The sequence below is a fragment of the Argopecten irradians genome, chromosome 3 (assembly GCF_041381155.1).
Source record: "Argopecten irradians isolate NY chromosome 3, Ai_NY, whole genome shotgun sequence".
Lineage (NCBI taxonomy): Eukaryota > Metazoa > Mollusca > Bivalvia > Pectinida > Pectinidae > Argopecten > Argopecten irradians.
Genome location: NC_091136.1, coordinates 68,892,524 through 68,916,510, shown reverse-complemented (window position 1 = coordinate 68,916,510; position 23,987 = coordinate 68,892,524). Strand labels below are relative to the sequence as shown.

At 35.3% G+C, this 23,987-nt stretch overlaps 1 long non-coding RNA gene across 1 annotated transcript; it reads right to left on the bottom strand.

Moving 5' to 3' along the window:
* Positions 1–521: 521 nt before the first annotated feature.
* LOC138319427 (uncharacterized) lies at positions 522–2,936 on the bottom strand. The gene is made up of 3 exons (XR_011208012.1): positions 2,828–2,936; positions 2,542–2,648; positions 522–696 (listed from the first exon to the last, which is right to left on the bottom strand). It is a non-coding gene; the product is annotated as an uncharacterized lncRNA (long non-coding RNA).
* Positions 2,937–23,987: the final 21,051 nt, after the last annotated feature.

Below are 23,987 nucleotides of genomic sequence, written 5' to 3'. Positions count from 1 at the left end.
TCATATCTAGGTATAACTGAGAGTACAGTTACTTACTGTTGAGTCTGTGGGTAACTTTCTGGGTGGATGGAGGTCATATCTAGGTATAACTGAGAGTACAGTTACTTACTGTTGAGTATGTTGGTGACTTTCTGGGTGGATGGAGGTCATATCTAGGTATAACTGAGAGTACAGTTACTTACTGTTGAGTATGTGGGTAACTTTCTGGGTGGATGGAGGTCATATCTAGGTATAACTGAGGAGTACAGTTACTTACTGTTGAGTCTGTGGGTAACTTTCTGGGTGGATGGTGGTCATATCTAGGTATAACTGAGAGTACAGTTACTTACTGTTGAGTATGTTGGTGACTTTCTGGGTGGATGGAGGTCATATCTAGGTATAACTGAGAGTATACAGTTACTTACTGTTGAGTCTGTGGGTAACTTTCTGGGTGGATGGAGGTCCATAATAACATTTTAGCAAACAAGTTAAAAATGTAAATACAATTCTATAACAGTAACTTATCTATACACTTACTGTGTTGACTGGCCTGCTGAACTGGCACTGTGTACCCGGATAAATCCTGCACATTGTTCATATGACTTGGCTCCTACACCTTTTACTTGTCGAATTTGATCCCTGTTGATAAATGCACCATTCTTCTCTCTCCATTCAACAATATTTTTGGCACGCGTAGCGGTCAGACCAGCCGTCCTCCTATATATTAATCATACATTATCTCCATTACAAACTACTAACTAGCAACACGCTAGGACTTAGTTCCTAAATATTAATCATACATTATCTCCATTAAAAACTACTAACTGGCAACACACTAGGACTTAGTTCCTATAAATTAATCATACAGTATCTCCATTACAAACTGATAACTAGCAACACGCTAGGACTTAGTTCCTCTAAATTAATCATACAGTATCTCCATTACAAACTACTAACTGGCAACAAGCTAGGACTTAATTCCTCTAAATTAATCATACAGTATCTCCACTACAAACTACTAACTGGCAACAAGCTAGGACTTAGTTCCTATAAATTAATCATACAGTATCTCCATTACAAACTACTAACTGGCAACAAGCTAGGACTTAGTTCCTCTAAATTAATCATACATTATCTCCATTACAAACTACTAACTGGCAACAAGCTAGGACTTAGTTCCTCTAAATTAATCATACAGTATCTCCATTACAAACTACTAACTGGCAACACGCTAGGACTTAGTTCCTCTAAATTAATCATACAGTATCTCCATTACAAACTACTAACTGGCAACAAGCTAGGACTTAGTTCCTCTAAATTAATCATACAGTATCTCCATTACAAACTACTAAGTGGCAACAAGCTAGGACTTAGTTCCTATAAATTAAACATACATTATCTCCATTACAAACTACTAACTGGCAACAAGCTAGGACTTAGTTCCTCTAAATTAATCATACAGTATCTCCATTAAAAACTACTAACTGGCAACAAGCTAGGACTTAGTTCCTATAAATTAAACATACATTATCTCCATTACAAACTACTAACTGGCAACAAGCTAGGACTTAGTTCCTCTTAATTAATCATACAGTATCTCCATTACAAACTACTAACTGGCAACATGCTAGGACTTAGTTCCTATAAATTAAACATACAGTATCTCCAATGCGGAGATGTTCACTTGTAGAAGATAAATGTTTCAGCTGGGGAAATGATCACTAGAAGATATTTAAAAATGTTTCACCTGAGATGTTCACTAGAAGATAAATGTTTCACCTGGGGAGATGTTCATGTCTAGAAGATAAATGTTTCATCTGGGGTGATGTTCACTAGAAGATTAATAGAACCTTACATTGGTCTGTGAAGTAGACAGGGAGTGAAAGATTTTAGCCAGTCAACCCGAGGCTTGCCGAGGGTTGACGGCCAAAATCTTTCATGAAGGTTGAGATATCCATGTCCACTTCAAAAACCAATGTAAGATTCTTTTTCTCCCATACTTAGTAGAAAAAAATGATGAAATTCCACTGGTTTCCAGCTTTTTCATCGCGCCATTATCACAGTCGTTATGCGTCAAAATTGATGACATCATCTACAATGCGCACCGCATTTAGGCCGCATATATTGATGACGTCACGTTATTGTCAGGAGCGTGTGAGCTGTCTTACACTCCCCCTGTGTAAGATAGAGATATCTTTCCCCTAGCAACCACGGGATATCCCTGTGAAGTATGTGAGAAAAATGTTTCACCTGAGGAGATGTTCACCAGAAGATAAATGTCTCAAATGAGGAGATGTTCACTAGAAGATAAATGTTTCACCTGAGGAGATGTTCACTAGAAGATAAATGTTTCAAATGAGGAGATGTTCACTAGAAGATAAATGTTTCACCAGAGGAGATGTTCACTAGAAGATAAATGTTTCACCTAAGGAGATGTTCACTAGAAGATAAATGTTTCAACTGAGGAGATTTTCACTAGAAGATAAATGTTTCACCTAAGGAGATGTTCACTAGATGATAAATGTTTCACCTTAGGATATGTTCACAAGATAAATGTTTCACCTTAGGAGATGTTCACTTGCTGTGTTGATGTCCACTCCTACAAAACTCACACATTCCTCCACAACAGAATCTAGCGACGTCTGCATCTGTTTTTCAGGCATGTCATGCTGAAAGTTATTATAATAATAATTGTCTTTATTTAGACTTGATAACATATTGAGTCAAGTAAGAATGAACAAATATATACAATATTTACAATCATAGGTTGGTTATCACTTGCACCAGATAAATCATCACAGAAGAATGTTTATTAAGATGTAAGTTGGAGATGTCTACTAATAATTACCTGGTACTGTCCAACACCAATGTGTTTAGGATCCACTTTTACAAACTCTGCTAGGGGGTCCAATAATCGTCGGGCAATGGAAACTGTAATGTATCATGCTTCAGCTTACTATGGCTTCTTTTTCATTCATATATTAAATATCATAAATATAAAAACCAAACTTTATACCAACTCTGTTCCCCTTCCCCTAACGATGTGTCAGGCCAATTTTGGTTACAATTCATGTAGGGATCTATAGGAAATATTGACAGACAGACAGCTAAAAGACGCCGTCCTTACCTGAACTACTCTAGATCAGACCATTTATATATATCAGTGTACCTGTACTACCCTAGATCAGACCATTTATATATCAGTGTACCTGTACTACCCTAGATCAGACCATTTATATATCAGTGTACCTGTACTACCCTAGATCAGACCATTTATATATCAGTGTACCTGTACTACCCTAGATCAGACCATTTATATATCAGTGTACCTGTACTACCCTATATCAGTGTACCTGTACTACCCTAGATCAGACCATTTATATATCAGTGTACCTGTACTACCCTAGATCAGACCATTTATATATCAGTGTACCTGTACTACCCTAGATCAGACCATTTATATATCAGTGTACCTGTACTACCCTAGATCAGACCATTTATATATCAGTGTACCTGTACTACCCTAGATCAGACCATTTATATATCAGTGTACCTGTACTACCCTAGATCAAACCATTTATATATATCAGTGTACCTGTACTACCCTAGATCAGACCATTTATATATCAGTGTACCTGTACTACCCTAGATCAGACCATTTATATATCAGTGTACCTGTACTACCCTAGATCAGACCATTTATATATCAGTGTACCTGTACTACCCTAGATCAGACCATTTATATATCAGTGTACCTGTACTACCCTAGATCAGACCATTTATATATCAGTGTACCTGTACTACCCTAGATCAGACCATTTATATATCAGTGTACCTGTACTACCCTAGATCAGACCATTTATATATCAGTGTACCTGTACTACCCTAGATCAGACCATTTATATATCAGTGTACCTGTACTACCCTAGATCAGACCATTTATATATCAGTGTACCTGTACTACCCTAGATCAGACCATTTATATATCAGTGTACCTGTACTACCCTAGATCAGACCATTTATATATCAGTGTACCTGTACTACTCTAGATCAGACCATTTATATATCAGTGTACCTGTACTACCCTAGATCAGACCATTTATATATCAGTGTACCTGTACTACTCTAGATCAGACCATTTATATATCAGTGTACCTGTACTACCCTAGATCAGACCATTTATATATCAGTGTACCTGTACTACCCTAGATCAGACTATTTATATATCAGTGTACCTGTACTACCCTAGATCAGACCATTTATATATCAGTGTACCTGTACTACCCTAGATCAGACCATTTATATATCAGTGTACCTGTACTACTCTAGATCAGACCATTTATATATCAGTGTACCTGTACTACCCTAGATCAGACCATTTATATATCAGTGTACCTGTACTACCCTAGATCAGACTATTTATATATCAGTGTACCTGTACTACCCTAGATCAGACCATTTATATATCAGTGTACCTGTACTACTCTAGATCAAACCATTTATATTTATATATCAGTGTACCTGTACTACTCTAGATCAGACCATTTATATATCAGTGTACCTGTACTACCCTAGATCAGACCATTTATATATCAGTGTACCTGTACTACCCTAGATCAGACCATTTATATATCAGTGTACCTGTACTACCCTAGATCAGACCATTTATATATCAGTGTACCTGTACTACTCTAGATCAACCATTTATATATCAGTGTACCTGTACTACCCTAGATCAGACCATTTATATATCAGTGTACCTGTACTACCCTAGATCAGACCATTTATATATCAGTGTACCTGTACTACCCTAGATCAGACCATTTATATATCAGTGTACCTGTACTACCCTAGATCAGACTATTTATATATCAGTGTACCTGTACTACTCTAGATCAGACTATTTATATATCAGTGTACCTGTACTACCCTAGATCAGACCATTTATATATCAGTGTACCTGTACTACCCTAGATCAGACCATTTATATATCAGTGTACCTGTACTACCCTAGATCAGACCATTTATATATCAGTGTACCTGTACTACCTAGATCAGACCATTTATATATCAGTGTACCTGTACTACTAGATCAGACATTTATATATCAGTGTACCTGTACTACCCTAGATCAGACCATTTATATATCAGTGTACCTGTACTACTCTAGATCAGACCATTTATATATCAGTGTACCTGTACTACCCTAGATCAGACCATTTATATATCAGTGTACCTGTACTACCCTAGATCAGACCATTTATATATCAGTGTACCTGTACTACTCTAGATCAGACCATTTATATATCAGTGTACCTGTACTACTCTAGATCAAACTTTATTTATATATCAGTGTACCTGTACTACTCTAGATCAAACTATTTATATATCAGTGTACCTGTACTACCCTAGATCAGACCATTTATATATCAGTGTACCTGACCTGTACTACCCTAGATCAGACCATTTATATATCAGTGTACCTGTACTACCCTAGATCAGACCATTTATATATCAGTGTACCTGTACTACCCTAGATCAGACCATTTATATATCAGTGTACCTGTACTACCCTAGATCAGACCATTTATATATCAGTGTACCTGTACTACCCTAGATCAGACCATTTATATATCAGTGTACCTGTACTACTCTAGATCAGACCATTTATATATCAGTGTACCTGTACTACTCTAGATCAGACCATTTATATTTATATATAAGTGTACCTGTACTACCCTAGATCAGACCATTTATATATCAGTGTACCTGTACTACTCTAGATCAGACCATTTATATATCAGTGTACCTGTACTACCCTAGATCAGACCATTTATATATCAGTGTACCTGTACTACCCTAGATCAGACCATTTATATATCAGTGTACCTGTACTACCCTAGATCAGACCATTTATATATCAGTGTACCTGTACTACCCTAGATCAGACCATTTATATATCAGTGTACCTGTACTACCCTAGATCAGACCATTTATATATCAGTGTACCTGTACTACTCTAGATCAGACCATTTATATAATCAGTGTACCTGTACTACTCTAGATCAAACCATTTATATATCAGTGTACCTGTACTACCCTAGATCAGACCATTTATATATCAGTGTACCTGTACTACTCTAGATCAGACTATTTATATATCAGTGTACCTGTACTACCCTAGATCAGACCATTTATATATCAGTGTACCTGTACTACCCTAGATCAGACCATTTATATATCAGTGTACCTGTACTACCCTAGATCAGACCATTTATATATCAGTGTACCTGTACTACCCTAGATCAGACCATTTATATATCAGTGTACCTGTACTACTCAGATCTACCTGTACTACTCTAGATCAGACCATTTATATATCAGTGTACCTGTACTACCCTAGATCAGACCATTTATATATCAGTGTACCTGTACTACCCTAGATCAGACCATTTATATATCAGTGTACCTGTACTACTCTAGATCAGACTATTTATATATCAGTGTACCTGTACTACCCTAGATCAGACGACTATTTATATATCAGTGTACCTGTACTACCCTAGATCAGACCATTTATATATCAGTGTACCTGTACTACCCTAGATCAGACCATTTATATATCAGTGTACCTGTACTACCCTAGATCAGACCATTTATATATCAGTGTACCTGTACTACCCTAGATCAGACCATTTATATATCAGTGTACCTGTACTACCCTAGATCAGACATTTATTTATATCAGTGTACCTGTACTACCTAGATCAGACATTTATATATCAGTGTACCTGTACTACCCTAGATCAGACCATTTATATATCAGTGTACCTGTACTACTCTAGATCAGACCATTTATATATATCAGTGTACCTGTACTACTCTAGATCAGACCATTTATATATCAGTGTACCTGTACTACCCTAGATCAGACCATTTATATATCAGTGTACCTGTACTACCCTAGATCAGACCATTTATATATCAGTGTACCTGTACTACCCTAGATCAGACCATTTATATATCAGTGTACCTGTACTACCCTAGATCAGACCATTTATATATCAGTGTACCTGTACTACTCCTAGATCAGACCATTTATATATCAGTGTACCTGTACTACCCTAGATCAGACCATTTATATATCAGTGTACCTGTACTACCCTAGATCAGACCATTTATATATCAGTGTACCTGTACTACCCTAGATCAGACCATTTATATATCAGTGTACCTGTACTACCCTAGATCAGACCATTTATATATCAGTGTACCTGTACTACCCTAGATCAAACCATTTATATATCAGTGTACCTGTACTACCCTAGATCAGACCATTTATATATCAGTGTACCTGTACTACCCTAGATCAGACCATTTATATATCAGTGTACCTGTACTACCCTAGATCAGACCATTTATATATCAGTGTACCTGTACTACCCTAGATCAGACCATTTATATATCAGTGTACCTGTACTACTCTAGATCAGACCATTTATATATCAGTGTACCTGTACTACTCTAGATCAGACCATTTATATATCAGTGTACCTGTACTACCCTAGATCAGACCATTTATATATCAGTGTACCTGTACTACCCTAGATCAGACCATTTATATATCAGTGTACCTGTACTACCCTAGATCAGACCATTTATATATCAGTGTACCTGTACTACCCTAGATCAGACCATTTATATATCAGTGTACCTGTACTACTCTAGATCAGACTATTTATATATCAGTGTACCTGTACTACCTAGATCAAACATATATCAGTGTACCTATCTTAGAACATTTATATATCAGTGTACCTGTACTACCCTAGATCAGACCATTTATATATCAGTGTACCTGTACTACCCTAGATCAGACCATTTATATATCAGTGTACCTGACTACCCTAGATCAGACCATTTATATATCAGTGTACCTGTACTACCCTAGATCAGACTATTTATATATCAGTGTACCTGTACTACCCTAGATCAGACCATTTATATATCAGTGTACCTGTACTACCCTAGATCAGACCATTTATATATCAGTGTACCTGTACTACCCTAGATCAGACCATTTATATATCAGTGTACCTGTACTACCCTAGATCAGACCATTTATATATCAGTGTACCTGTACTACCCTAGATCAGACTATTTATATATCAGTGTACCTGTACTACCCTAGATCAGACCATTTATATATCAGTGTACCTGTACTACCCTAGATCAAACCATTTATATTTATATATAAGTGTACCTGTACTACTCTAAATGTACTAGATCAGACCATTTATATATCAGTGTACCTGTACTACCCTAGATCAGACCATTTATATATCAGTGTACCTGTACTACCCTAGATCAGACCATTTATATATCAGTGTACCTGTACTACCCTAGATCAGACCATTTATATATCAGTGTACCTGTACTACCCTAGATCAGACCATTTATATATCAGTGTACCTGTACTACCCTAGATCAGACCATTTATATATCAGTGTACCTGTACTACCCTAGATCAGACCATTTATATATCAGTGTACCTGTACTACCCTAGATCAGACCATTTATATATCAGTGTACCTGTACTACCCTAGATCAGACCATTTATATATCAGTGTACCTGTACTACCCTAGATCAGACCATTTATATATATCAGTGTACCTGTACTACCCTAGATCAGACCATTTATATATCAGTGTACCTGTACTACTCTAGATCAGACCATTTATATATCAGTGTACCTGTACTACCCTAGATCAGACCATTTATATATCAGTGTACCTGTACTACTCTAGATCAGACCATTTATATATCAGTGTACCTGTACTACCCTAGATCAGACCATTTATATATCAGTGTACCTGTACTACCCTAGATCAGACCATTTATATATCAGTGTACCTGTACTACCCTAGATCAGACCATTTATATATCAGTGTACCTGTACTACCCTAGATCAGACCATTTATATATCAGTGTACCTGTACTACCCTAGATCAGACCATTTATATATCAGTGTACCTGTACTACCCTAGATCAGACCATTTATATATCAGTGTACCTGTACTACCCTAGATCAGACCATTTATATATCAGTGTACCTGTACTACCCTAGATCAGACTATTTATATATCAGTGTACCTGTACTACTCTAGATCAGACTATTTATATATCAGTGTACCTGTACTACCCTAGATCAGACCATTTATATATCAGTGTACCTGTACTACTCTAGATCAGACTATTTATATATCAGTGTACCTGTACTACTCTAGATCAGACCATTTATATATCAGTGTACCTGTACTACCCTAGATCAGACTATTTATATATCAGTGTACCTGTACTACCCTAGATCAGACCATTTATATATCAGTGTACCTGTACTACCCTAGATCAGACCATTTATATATCAGTGTACCTGTACTACCCTAGATCAGACCATTTATATATAAGTGTACCTGTACTACCCTAGATCAGACCATTTATATATCAGTGTACCTGTACTACCCTAGATCAGACCATTTATATATCAGTGTACCTGTACTACTCTAGATCAGACCATTTATATATCAGTGTACCTGTACTACTCTAGATCAGACCATTTATATATCAGTGTACCTGTACTACCCTAGATCAGACCATTTATATATCAGTGTACCTGTACTACCCTAGATCAGACCATTTATATATCAGTGTACCTGTACTACCCTAGATCAGACCATTTATATATCAGTGTACCTGTACTACCCTAGATCAGACCATTTATATATCAGTGTACCTGTACTACCCTAGATCAGACCATTTATATATCAGTGTACCTGTACTACCCTAGATCAGACCATTTATATATCAGTGTACCTGTACTACCCTAGATCAGACCATTTATATATCAGTGTACCTGTACTACCCTAGATCAGACCATTTATATATCAGTGTACCTGTACTACTACCCTAGATCAGACCATTTATATATCAGTGTACCTGTACTACCCTAGATCAGACCATTTATATATCAGTGTACCTGTACTACTCTAGATCAGACCATTTATATATCAGTGTACCTGTACTACCCTAGATCAGACCATTTATATATCAGTGTACCTGTACTACTCTAGATCAGACCATTTATATATCAGTGTACCTGTACTACTCTAGATCAGACCATTTATATATCAGTGTACCTGTACTACCCTAGATCAGACCATTTATATATCAGTGTACCTGTACTACCCTAGATCAGACCATTTATATATCAGTGTACCTGTACTACCCTAGATCAGACCATTTATATATCAGTGTACCTGTACTACCCTAGATCAGACCATTTATATATCAGTGTACCTGTACTACTCTAGATCAGATTTATATATCAGTGTACCTGTACTACTCTAGATCAGACCATTTATATATCAGTGTACCTGTACTACCCTAGATCAGACCATTTATATATCAGTGTACTGTACCTGTACTACCCTAGATCAGACCATTTATATATCAGTGTACCTGTACTACCCTAGATCAGACCATTTATATATCAGTGTACCTGTACTACCCTAGATCAAACCATTTATATATATCAGTGTACCTGTACTACCCTAGATCAGACCATTTATATATCAGTGTACCTGTACTACTCCTAGATCAGACAGACCATTTATATATCAGTGTACCTGTACTACCCTAGATCAGACCATTTATATATCAGTGTACCTGTACTACCCTAGATCAGACCATTTATATATCAGTACCTGTACCCTGTTCCCTCACAATACTGTAACACAGACACACTGTATATAGAGGTACCACTCTCCCTCACAATACTGTAACACAGACACACTGTATATAGAGGTACCAACTCTCCCTCACAATACTGTAACACATGACACACTGTATATAGAGGTACCACTCTCCCTCACAATACTGTAACACAGACACACTGTATATAGAGAGGTACCACTCTCCCTCACAATACTGTAACACAGACACACTGTATATAGAGGTACCTACCAACTCTCCCTCACAATACTGTAACACAGACACACTGTAATATAGAGGTACCACTCTCCCTCACCCTCACAATACTGTAACACAGATCACGACACTGTATATAGAGTAGTCACCACTCTCCCTCACAATACTGTAACACAGATCATACTGACACACTGTATATAGAGGAGTAACACTCTCTCCCTCACAAATACTGTAACACACAGACATACTGTATCTCAGAGGTACCATGCTCTCCTCACAATACTGTAACACAGACACACTCCCTCACAATACCGTAACACATACAAAACTGTATAAATATAGGTACACTGTACAGACACATACTGTATAGTATACAGTACAGATACATACTGTACAGTACTAGTGTACAGTACACAATACTGTATACAGGTACAGTCATACACTGTATATAGTAGGTCACACATACTGTATATACAGTACATGTACATAGTCACACATACTGTATATATAGTACAGGTACACTAGTACTATAGACACATACACTGTGTATATATAGTATGTACAGACACACTGTATGTATATGTACAGTCTACTGTATACCACACATACTATATATAGTAGTACAGGTACAGTACAGACACATACTGTATATAGTCTACAGGTATAGACACACATACTGTATACAGTCATACAGTCTACATACACACTGTACTGTATAGTGTACAGTACAACACTACTGTATATATACAGGTACAGACACATACTGTGTATACCTAGTACTACTGTAACACATGTACACACATACTGTATATACATACTACAGTAGTAGTATCACCTGTACTGTATATAGTCTACACTGTACACATACACCTGTACTACTGTATATACAGGTATAGACACACATACTGTATATACACTACTACAGTACACACACTACTGTATATAGGTACACTACTGTACATACAGTGTACTGTACATAGTCTACCAGTACACACTGTATACTAGTGTATACTACAGTGTACAGACACCATACTGTATATAGTCTACAGGTACAGACACACACACTGTATATAGTGTCCACAGGTATAGTCTACAGTACACCTCACTGTATACTAGTACTACTGTACACACTGTATGTAGTAGTCTACAGGTCTAGTACTATAGAGGTACTGTATACAGTACACAGTACACACATGTATATAGACACACTGTACTCTACCTACACATACTGTAGTCTATACAGTACAGACATACTGTATATAGTCTACTGTACAGTCACCATACTGTATATAGTCTACCTGTACTGTAGACACCAGTACTGTATATAGTACAGGTATACACAGTACTGTATATAGTCTACAGGTATAGACACACTGTATATAGTCTACAGGTATAGACACCATACTGACACAATACTGTATACACACTACTGTACATAGTCTACAGTAGACACCATACTGTATATACTACAGGTACATGTACACCATACTGTATATAGTAGTAGTACACAGTACTGTATAGTATACAGTACAGACAGTACTGTATATAGTCTACTGTATAGACACCATACTGTATATAGTCTACACAGACACATACTGTACCTGTAGTCTACAGGTACATACACCTGTACACACACTGTATGTATATAGTCTACTGTATATACACCTACTGTATATAGTGTACAGTATGTCACACATATACTGTATATAGTCTACATATACACATACTATACTATATATAGTGTACAGGTATAGACACCTACTGTACTGTACAGTACAGTACTGTACAGTACATACCATACTGTATATAGTATACAGGTACACTGTATATACAGTACAGACACAGTATATACACACTGGTATACACACCATACACTGTACCAGTACATACTGTATACTACAGGTACACTGTATATAGTCTACAGTACACACTACTGTATACACCTACACAGTACTGTATATAGATACACACTCTATATATAGTACATACACTGTATATAGTCTACAGGTATAGTACACCATACTGTATAGTCTACAGGTATAGACACTGTATACTGTGTATATACTGTAGTACACAGTACACACTATACACTGTACTGTATATAGTACTACTACTGTACAGTACTGTATAGTACAGTACAGTACACTGTATAGTATGTACACAGTCACTGTATACACAGTCTACACAGTATATAGTAGACACATACTATATATAGTCTATACAGTTAGACACACATACTGTATATAGTACAGTCTACAGTACATATACACATAGTACTGTATATATCTACAGGTATAGACACACTGTATATAGTATACTGTATATACTACAGGTATAGTACACTGTACTGTATACAGACACACAGTAGGTACTAGACACATACTGTATACATGTACACTGTATATAGTATGTACTGTACTGTATATAGTACTACACCATACTGTACCATACATATGTACTGTATATAGTACTAGTATATACACCACACTGTATATATACTAGTAGTATACAGTATACTGTAGTATACAACCTACAATACAGTACAACATACATATACACTACTGTACATAGTATACAGGTACACAGTATGTGTCTACAGGTACAGTACAGACATATACTGTACTAGTATACACACAGTATACACACTATCATATACTGTCTATAGGTATACAGACACACACACTGTATAGTCTGTACATATAGACACACATGTGTATAGTACTACAGGTATAGACACTACATACTGTACATGTACTCTACAGTACTATACTGTACTGTATATAGTCTACAGTATATACAGGTACCATATACCCTCACAGTACTGTACACAGTACTGTATATAGTCTACATAGTACAGACACATACTGTATATATACAGGTACAGACACATACTGTATATAGTCTACAGTACAGACGTACTGTATACAGTCTACAGGTACTGGTACTGTATATAGTATACAGTAGTACAGTACATACTGTATATATAGTACAGTACTGTACACATACTGTAACTGTATATATACAGGTAGTAGTATACATACTGTATATACACTACAGTACATACACATACTGTATAGTCACAGGTACAGACACAGTACACTGTATATACTAGTACAGGTACACACACACCATACTGTATATAGTCTACACAGTATAGACACCATGTACTGTACACACTAGTAGTCTACAGGTACTAGTAGACACAGTACTGTATATAGTTATAGTAGTATACACACTGTATACTGTATATACACACAGTAACAGTACACCTACTACTGTATACACATGTACACCTTACTGTATATAGTGTACAGTACACAGTACACTGTATATAGTCTACAGGTACACACACACATAGTACTGTATACATAGGTACACTGTCTACATACTACATACTGTATAGTCACAGGTACACACCATACTGTATATACTACACTGTATAGACACAGTACTGTATAGTCTACAGTAGACACCATACTGTATGTATACACGTACATGTACACTGACACATAGTACTGTGTATAGTCCTACATAGTATATACACTGTACTGTATATAGTCTACAGGTACATGTACACCTACTGTATATAGTACAGGTAGTATATACACATACTGTATATAGTGTATAGTATAGTACAGTACACTGTATACTACACACACTGTACTACTAGTCTACATGTACAGACACACTGTATAGTATATAGAGGTACAGTACACCTACAATACTGTATACAGTATACTGTACTACAGGTACCATACATAGTAGTATACAGTAACACAGTACTAGTACACACACTGTACATGTATATAGTACACTGTAACACAGTACTGTATATAGTACTATACTACAGGTATAGACACATACTGTATATACTGTACAGGTATAGTACACCATACTACATATAGTACTGTATATAGTAGTACTGTACTGTATAGTACTACAGTACTACACATGTAGTACTAGTACAGTCTACAGGTACAGACACACATACTGTATATAGTGTACAGGTACACAGTACTACATACTGTACATAGTACACACTAGGTATAGTAGACACTGTACTGTATATAGTCTACACTGTACAGATCATATATAGTAGTATACAGTACACCAGTATAGTAGTACTGTACATGTACACAGTATACTGTATATAGTATGTTATATACACTATGTATAGACACATGTGTATATAGTACACTACAGTACATACAGTACACACTGTATAGTAGTACTATGTATATAGTACAGTATCTACATACAGTATACAGTACTGTAGTATATAGTACATATACACCTATAGGTACACACTGTACTGTATACAGTACTACATACAGACACATACTGTATATAGTCACATACTGTATGTACACAGACACATGTACTGTATATACAGTACTACAGTATAGACACCTGTACTGTATATGTACACACTGTATAGTACACATACTGTATATACTATACAGACACATACTGTATATAGTAGACTACAGTATACATACACTGTGTATACACAGTACAGTACACACTGTACACTGTACAGTCTGTACAGTGTACTGTATATAGAGGTACATATGTACATACTGTATGTGTACACAGTAGACACATACTGTATACAGTATACATAGGTACAGACACCATACTGTATATACTACAGTGTACACTGTATGTACATAGTACAGTATACTGTACACCTATACTGTATATAGTACTACAGTAGTATACTGTACTACATATACTGTACAGTACAGACACACTGTATATAGTACTGTATAGTAGTACCCACTATACACAGTAATACTGTATATAGTACTACAGGTATGATATACTGTATACAGTCTACACTGTATATACACCATACTGTACATAGTACAGTATATACTGTACTGTAGTAGGTACAGTGTACAGACACCATAGTCTATATACAGTGTACATATAGACACCATACTGTATACAGTACAGACACATATGTGTACACAGTCTACAGTATACTACTGTATATATATAGGTATGTACACATACACTACTGTATAGTAGACCTGTATGTACAGGTATAGTAGTATACATGTGTACACACACACTGTAGGTATAGATAGTGTACATACTGTATATATAGTACTACAGTGTAGACACATACTGTATATAGTCTACAGGTATAGACACTGTATACAGTACAGTCTATACTGTATACACACACTACTGTATACAGTACACTGTACACCATGTATAGAGTACATACATGTGTATATATATAGTACAGTACTATATAGTACATACTGTATATAGTGTACACAGTGTATAGACACAGTACTGTATACTACAGTACACACAGACACACATACTGTATATAGTAGTACACTGTACTACACCAGTAATGTACAGTACACAGGTACAGTATACATACTGTATATAGGTACCACATACTATAGTACACACACTATACAGTATATACACAGTACTATATAGTAGTATAGTAGTAGTACTACATACTGTATACACAGTACTGTATATAGTACACAGTGTATACACTAGATACAGTACACAGTATATAGTCTACACATACATACTGTATATACTATACTGTATATAGTCACACAGTACTGTATATACAGGTATAGACATAGTATACATATATATAGTGTGTATATGTACACACATGTATACACAGTATACAGTACATACAGTACTAGTATATAGTACAGTACTACAGTATATAGTCTACATACAGACATATATATAGTGTATACACATATGTACACACACACAGTGTATATACATACTGTACAACAGTGACCCACACATGTATATACTGTAGTACACACAGTATACTGACACTGTACTAGTACTGTACAGTGTATATAGTCTACACAGTACACATATGTATGTATAGTACTACACAGTATACACACACATACTACTGTATATAGAGGTACAGTACTGTACACACCATACTGTATACAGTACACTGTACAGACACTGTACATACAGTGTGTATACACCTATATACAGTACAGTACTGTATATAGTCTACAGGTACAGACACATACTGTATATAGTAGTGTACACAGTGTACATAGACACAGACATACTATAGATATACTACAGTACAGTACACACATATGTATAGTAGTACTACAGTACACTGTACTGTATATAAGTAGTAGTACACAGTACACCATGTATATAGTAGTACTGTATATGTACACACAGTACTAGTACAGTAGTACACAGGTAGTACACACTGTACTGTATACAGTGTACAGGTACACTACATACTGTACTACAGTACAGACTACTGTGTGTATATACAGTACACATATACTACACACTATGTATATACAGTATACAGGTACAGACACTGTATATAGTCACAGGTATGTACACAGTACAGTACACAGTATACAGTGTACATACAGTATAGTACACACACTGTATACACAGTACACAGGTACAGACACATACTGTAGTACAGTACTACACCATACTGTATACACTACTGTATAGACATATACTGTGTACACAGTACACTGTATATATAGTACACTAACTGTACATATACTGTAGACACATACTGTATGTAGTACAGTACAGTATAGACACATACTGTATATATACAGTACTGTACATAGTACAGTACAGTACTGTATATACACACTGTACATACACACACTATACTGTAGTATACAGTACACTGTACATAGACTACACATACTGTGTATATACTACAGTACAACACACTGTACTGTATATACTCTACAGTACAGTACACATACTAGTACACATACTGTAGGTACACAGTACAGTACTGTACTGTATATAGAGTACACTGTATAGACACATACTGTAGTATACAGGTACACTGACACACTGTACTGTACTACACATAGTACTACAGTGTATAGTACACACTGTATATGTACACAGTACATATAGTGTATACACAGTACACACTACTGTATATATGTACTACAGTACAGTATACACATACTGTACAGTATGTATACTACAGGTACAGGTACACACACAATACTGTAATACAGTAGTGTACACAGTATATAGTACACTGTATATAGTAGTACACAGTATACTGTATCAGTACACACATACTGTATATAGTACATACATACAGTACACATACAGTGTAGTATATAGTATAGTATATGTACTGTATAGTACACATACTGTACTGTATAATAGTCTACAGGTACTGTACCTGTAGTACATATACAGTACACATAGTATACAGTACAGTACACATACCTGTACAGGTACAGTACATACTGTATATACACAGGTACACATGTACTAATACTGTATGTATAGTCTACAGTACACACATACTACTGTATATAGTCTACAGGTATATACTGTATATAGTGTACAGGTACACAGTATATATATAGTCTACTGTATAGACATACAGTACTGTATATAGAGGTACATACACTGTATATAGTCTACAGGTATACACTACTACATGTATATAGTACAGTACACTGTATACATAGTACAGTACACATACTACTATAGTATACTGTATACACACTATATAGTATACACTACTAGTATATAGAGGTACACACTGTATAACATCAGTACACTGTACTGTACATATATACAGTACACCATACTGTGTATACTGTACATATAGTGTAACACTGTAGTGACATGTATAGTAGTCTACAGTACAGTACTGTGTATACAGTATATAGTATACACTGTACTGTACATACAATACACTACAGGTACAGTAGTATACTGTATACACTACAGTACAAGTACACATAGTATATACTACAGTACAGACAGTACTGTATACTGTATATACAGTACTAACACTGTATATGTATGTACACACACAGTACACATACTGTATATATACACTGTATATACACACATACTAGTATACAGTACATACACAGGTATACTGTATATAGTCTACAGGTACAGACACATACATGTATATATAGTCACACAGTGTAGACACATACTGTATGTGTATACTAGGTACAGTATACATACTGTATATACTACAGTATACACAGTATGTGTACTGTACTGTAGTCCACAGGTACAGACACATGTATATAGTGTATACAGTGTATATACAGTGTACACAGTACTGTATGTATGTATGTAGTGTACAGTACACATACTGTATATATACAGTACCACACTACATACTGTATACACACTGTATACACATACACACTGTATACACACAGTACACTGTATAGACACACATGTATATGTATAGTACAGGTATACACTACTGTATACTAGTCACAGTGTACACAGACACACTACATACTGTACTATATACTGTCTACATAGTATACAGTACACTGTATGTATAGTACACAGTATACACACACACACTGTAGTATATACACATGTACATACATACTGTATATAGTACTACTGTATAGTACACACACTGTACTGTATATAGTACACTGTATATAGACACATACTGTATATAGTACACACTGTATACACTACTGTACATATATACCTACAGGTAAGACACACTGTACACAGTACAGACACCATAGTATACTACTACAGGTATAGTACACTACATACTATACACTGTACACATATGTATATACTGTACTATAGGTACACTACATGTATATACTATGTACAGTAACATGACACATATGTATGTATACACATGTATACACAGTATACACATATGTATATAGTATACAGTATAGTACACTGTACTGTACACAGTAGTATATACAGTACTGTATATATACAGGTATACATATAGTATGTACACACTGTATATATGTACACTGTGTACAGTACAGTACTTACTGTATATAGTGTACTGTACACACTGTGTGTATACACATGTACACACAGTACTGTACATAGTACTACTGTATACATACACTGTGTAGTACAGTACAGTACATACTGTATATACTACACAGTACAGACACTATACTGTATACAGTATACATGTACACAGTACACACTGTATATAGTCTACACATACAGACACTGTGTATATAGACTATAGTGTACAGTACAGTACAGTACTGTACTATATACAGGTACAGTACACTACTGTATGTGTACACACTACATAGTACATACTGTATATATACAGTCAGTACACTGTATACTGTATGTACTAGTAGTACACACTGTACACACTGTAGTACTGTAGGTATAGACAGGTATACTGTACACTATACTGTATACATACAGTACACACACATAGTGTATATATGTAGTGTACATACTAATACACTACTGTATACAGTATATACAGTACACATACTTACTGTACAGTCACACTGTACACAGTACATATATATATACATGTAGTCACACTGTACTGTAGTACAGTACACCAGTACACACACACTGTAGTATACACCTACACAGATATACTACAGGTACCACACTGTATATAGTACAGTACACATACTGTACTACATGTACACAGGTATAGTAGGTACTGTATATACAGTATACATACTGTATATAGTACTAGGTGTATGTAACATGTATACTGTATATAGTACACAGTACAGATAGTACTGTACATGTATATACTATACATATACATACACATAGTCTGTACTGTACAGGTATATAGTACATATATAGTATACAGTACTGTATATAGTACAGTATATAACAGGTACACACTGTATACAACATGTACACACTGTATATACACAGTATACTGTAGTATAGTACTACAGTCAGACACCTACTGTATATATCTACAGGTACAGACACACATACAGTACATGTACACACTGTATATAGTGTCTGTATATATGTACACTACACATATATCATGTACAGTACAGGTACATACACACTGTATATAGTACTACTGTATACATGTACTGTACACTGTATATAGTACACACTGTACTGTATACACACACACACATGTATATATACAGTACACATACAGTACAGTACAGTATACTGTACTGTAGTATGTAGGTACACACACTGTACACTACATATAGTCACACATACTGTATACAGACACATGTATATAGTACAGTATACAGTACACCTACACATATAGAGTATAGTGTACATATATAGACACACATACTGTACAGTACACTGTATATAGACACAGTACTACATCTGTATAGTACTGTATACAGTAGTACACATATACTGTATATAGTACTACAGTATAGTACCATACTGTATATATATAGTACACAGTACACATACTGTATAGTGTAGGTAGTAGTACACATGTACAGTATACAGTACTACATGTATATACTGTATATACAGTACACACATACAGTACAGTACAACACTGTATACAGTCTACATAGTACATACATACTACTGTATATAGATACTGTACAGTATATATAGACAGTACACACTGTCACTATACTGTGTACAGTCACATACTGTATATAGTATACACAGTACACACTGTACTGTATGTGTATAGTACCTGTACAGTATATAGTACAGTACACACTGTAACATGTACACACTGTATACAGTACACTACATACTACCATGTATATCTACAGTACTGTACAGTACACACATACTGTATATAGTACCTACTAGTACACATATAGTATAAGTATATAGTATACAGTACATACTGTGTAGTAGTACACATGTAACACTGTATATATAGTAGTATAGATACCTGTACTGTACACACACACACTGTATAGGTACACTACTGTAGTACAGTACAGTACACTGTATATACAGTACTACTGTAGTACACCTGTATACAGTACAGACACCATACTGTACTACAGTACATAGTACCACACTATGTACAGTACAGTACAATACTACATACTACTAGTACAGACACACATACTGTATACTAGTACAGTACACACTGTGTATACTGTGTATACTACATACTGTACAGACACACATACTGTATATAGTCTACTGGTATACACACATATGTATATGTACTACACAGACAGACATACTGTATATATAGTACACTACTACACTATAGTAACATACTGTAAGTACATACTGTATATATAGTACCCTACACATGTGTACTGTATACACATACAGTACACCTATATGTATAGTATACAGGTACAGACACACTGTACTGTATATAGTCTACTGTACAGATACATACTGTATATAGTATACAGACACAGACACATATGTATATAGTCTACACTGTACTACACATGTACACTATACATGTAGTACAGTACTACTGTGTACACAGTCACTACTGTAGTACACACAGTACACAGTATATAGTACTACAGGTACAGACACCATATATATGTAGTCTACACTAGTACATAGTGTACTGTATACATGTACTGTACACACATACTGTATATACAGTACTGTACATAGACACTACTGTAGTATACATGTACACACAGACACTACTGTATATACATACTGTATGTACAGTCTACTGTATACACAGTACTGTACAGTACAATAGTATATACTGTACAGACACTGTCTGTATATACATAGTACATACACACTGTACATACATATAGTATACACAGTACATGTACTGTATGTATATAGTCTACATGTATATAGACACATACACTGTATACTGTAGTATACAGTATACATAGTGTAGTACACATAGTACATATATGTATACACACTGTACTATAGTACAGTACACTACTGTAGTATATAGTCTACAGGTACACACACGTACTGTATATATAGTACACAGTATGTGTATATAGTACTGTATACACACCACACACTGTATATAGAGGTACATACTATATAGTGACAGGTATGTACACACTACTGGTATACAGTATAGACACTGTATACTGTATACAGTCTACATGTATACACATGTACTGTATATAGTACAGGTACACACATACTGTATAGTACCATGTACACTGTACACACACTGTATACAGACCATACTGTATAGTACACTGTATGTACTATACTATACTGTACACTGTACAGTACAGTATACAGTAGTACACACACACTATATAGTAGTATATACATAGACACATGTACTGTATATAGTCTACATAGTACAGTACATACATACTGTATACAACTACATGTACACACACTGTACTGTATATAGAGGTACACACACTCTACTGTACATATACAGTACACCATACTGTAGTATAGTGTATACACCATGTATATAGTAGTAGTACCATACTGTATATACTGTATATAGTACACACAACAACACACAGACACACATACTGTATATAGTACATATATAGTACATACTGTATATAGTACTACAGTACACACACCTATGTATATAGTCTACATGTAACAGACACATACTGTATACACTACAGTACATACAGTACTACATATGTATATAGTAACTACAGTACACACATACACTATATACAGTACACACATACACATACCAGTACAGTACTACACAGTGTACACACATACTGTATATAGTCTAGTGTACACTGTATATACAGTATACAGTACACAGTACACACTGTATATATATACAGTGTACTGTATACTGTACAGTACAGTATACAGTACTACACTGTATATATACATATATAGTACAGGTATACACATACTACTATAGTACTGTACAGTACACACATACTGTATATGTCTACAGTATACCAGTATATACCATACTGTATACTGTACACAGTACACAGTACACTAGTATCACATCTGATATAGTACACTACAGGTATGTACACATTGTACTATACACTACATATAGACACCATACACATAGTATGTACAGTCACACTAGTATATATACACTGTACAGTATAGTGTACACTGTAGTACAGTATACAGACACCATACTGTATATACTACAGGTACACACCATACTGTATATAGTAGTACAGGTATAGTACAGTACAGTACACACTGTATATAGTCACACACTGTACACATACTGTATATATAGTACTACTATATACCTATATAGTAGTACCTGTACACTGTACACATAGTATACACTGTATCAGTACTGTACTGTCATACTGTATAGTACAGG